We start from the raw sequence: 2909 nt of genomic DNA, 5'->3' as shown, positions 1-2909 counted from the left end.
CCAGCCAGCCTCGGCCCAGGCTCTCCAGCCAGGCTTGGTCACCAGGCTCTGTCTAGGCTCTCCAACCAAGCTCCGCAGCCAGGTTTTGTCCAGGATCCCCCGCCATGTTCTTTCCAGCGAAGCTCCTCCGTCTCCAGGCTCTGCGCAGGCTCTGTCCTCCAAGTTCTGTCTCTAAGTTCTGTCTCTCGGATCCTCATCTAAGTTCTGTGTTCTAAGTTCTGTGTCCTGTTGTCTTGTTGCATCTGTATTTATACCAGTTGATTCTAATCCTATCAATCTCTATTCCAAAGGTTAGGGAGGTTCTTATCTCCATTCCAGGGAGTAAAGATTATGTAGCTTAAGCATGATTGTTCGTAGTTAAAGAGATTAACTACCTGCCTGGCACTTAGTGAAGGGGTTTTATTCCCTCCCTAACTTCAGGGGAAAATCTCTACCTGGGGAAACAACCTTTCTAGGAGAGGTGACCTTGGTTAAAACACATAGTGCCAAGAAGGTGAGCAAATATATTAAGAACAGTATGCCATATATGCTAGGTCCCTTGAAACAGCAAGGATGGACCGGCTCCCAGCAAGCAGGATTCCTCAGAAAGTGCAGAGCCACAAGCCACAGGTTCTAAGGGCCCAGAGGACAATGAGTTGGAAAACTATGGAAGCTGTGACTTGGGAATTTTATGCCATTCATTTGGAAATTTACCATTGAATTGTTCATAGCAGCTGGTATACATGTAATCACTTTCTGCGTTTGGCTCATCAAGGTTATACTCCTCGGGGTTTGGGCAATCTACTTCATCATCGTCTTCATCATCCAGCTGCTGCTCCAGCAGGAACGGGCCATTCCCAATGTGTTCATTGGTTTTAGATGTTTCTATCCAGGTGGGGTCTATCTTCTCGAGCTCCTGTTCACCATCGTCTTCATCCTGATCAATGTTTTCTTTCTCAGCATCTTCTTTCTTTTCCTGGTCCTCAGCTTCACTGTTGTTAAGCACAGGCTCTCTCTCTGCAGCCTTTGGTGCTTCTGTTTTTAGTTTCATCTCTGGGCAGTATTCATCATCTTGCTCATTGGAAGGTACAGCTGATGTGACATTTTCATTATTTTCCTTTTGGCTTCACACTCCAATTCTTCCCAAAAGCAGGTGCTTTTCCAGTATTCACCCTGCCTTTTCTGCTGCTTTTTGTTTTTGTTTTTAGAACTTTTCCCTATAGGTTTATGCTGTGGAGCCATACTCACTGCAGTCCCTGAAGGAGGAGGAGCACCGACTTTCTGCCACTGCGTAGCCTCAGCTGCCATTCTTCTAACGTGTGCATCATCACACACATCAAGATGTCCCTGGCTTGATGTCAGTATGAATGATCTTGCATTTCCTGTGTAGATAATCTACCCCGGGAGTATCTGTCAAATGATACTCCTCACACAAAATAAAGGAAGGCCTTGATAGTTTGACTTGATAATCCATTTGAGGAGATGGTGGCCAAGCACTTCGAAGAACATGCAGACATAGACTCCATTCATGCCTGAAATCTTGAAGTCATCAATTAGCTGTACTACTATGTATTTACTTGGGTCACTGGAATCACTTTCTAGAACACATTTAAGCAATTTATTTAATCCAAGTCTGTCTCCGTATAATGCTGGGTACTTTTTACAACTTTCACTGCAACAAGTTTTCCCCCTGCATGTCCCAGCACAGCCAGACAGTAGAGAAGTGTCACCATCCTAGCTTCCTAGTAACATGATACTGGCCATTGAAAAAGTCTCCATTTTCACCGGTTGGTGGCCACCTTTCCATTAGTCTGTGGGGTCCTCCTGTTCCTCGTCATCTGAACCCAGGATCTCCTCATCTGGCTCTTGGCGCGTGGAGTCTAGCAGAAGTGGCTGTGGTGGCCAAGATGGTGGTGGAGAAACTAAGGGAGCATTCTGTGGAGGTTCCAGCCTTTCTGAAGAGGACAACTTATCAGAGTTAACTGACATCAGCAGCTCAATCTTCTGCTTGATTTCATTTCCTTTACTCAATCTGCGCGACAGTTTATTATCCACCATAGTATTCCCAGTAGTCACTCATTTTTATTTTTTCGGATGTTTTTCTTTCAGTCTCTGATTTCAGGTCTGAAGCCAAGGACTTTCTTGGAGCTCTTCCCGACACAGGGGAAGTGGCTAGGCAGCCATTTCTGACTCTCTGAAAAGCCTGCCCTGCTTTCAATAGATCTGTCTGCAATAAACCTTTCCAAGGGCCCTCTGTGTGGAGGATATCATCAGCTTAAACACCATTCCAAAGTACGGTGGGTCCCTCTTCATGCTCCTGATGCTGTCACCTGCTATTGGTGCTATAAACATGATGGCAAGTGAATGAACTTCACCAAGGGGTCCTTCTCCACTAACCTTGGGGTCAAACTCCTCTGAAGCCTTCTGTCCAGCAGTCATGCCCTGCTGTTGGCTAATTGGGACCTGAGCTGTGTGAGGCTGAGCTGCACCGTCAAGTCAGCAGAGCCTCTGGTTACATTTAGGAAACATGAGTCAGAAGATTAGATGATTAATTGCCATTTTAGCACAAGAGTGTCTGAAAGAGGCTCTCTTCCTTTTGTCCACATGAGAAAGTTGTCTCTGTTTACAACAGACCTTTCTAACTCAGAGACATCAGAGATAAGTACAGAGTCAGGAGTCCAGAGGTTCTCTGAGAGAAACTGTGCCATGAAGAGGAAACCACACAAGAAACCAGCTCAAACCTCCATCCAACTGCACCTGCCTCTGGGATGGTCCTTAAGTTCAGGGACCCTGAGAGAATCCTGGTGGTCGGTTAGTGTCTGGGTTCACAGTGACTTCCGCTCACTTTGTGTGTTGCACAGAAATACATGGCCATGTCATCGGCTCTCAGGCTGTTCATTTGCCGTCATGGAGTGTCCTTGGTATTGTCT

The 2909-nt window shown here is 46.1% G+C and overlaps 1 pseudogene; it reads right to left on the bottom strand.

The window, feature by feature from the left end:
* Positions 1-558: 558 nt before the first annotated feature.
* LOC102763417 lies at positions 559-2077 on the bottom strand (annotated as a pseudogene).
* Between the last annotated feature and the right edge of the window lie 832 nt (positions 2078-2909).

Source organism: Myotis davidii, unplaced genomic scaffold (genome assembly GCF_000327345.1).
Source record: "Myotis davidii unplaced genomic scaffold, ASM32734v1 scaffold6064, whole genome shotgun sequence".
Classification (NCBI taxonomy): domain Eukaryota; kingdom Metazoa; phylum Chordata; class Mammalia; order Chiroptera; family Vespertilionidae; genus Myotis; species Myotis davidii.
The sequence above is the reverse complement of the archived record's forward strand: the minus strand, read 5'-3'. Positions and strand labels throughout refer to the sequence as shown.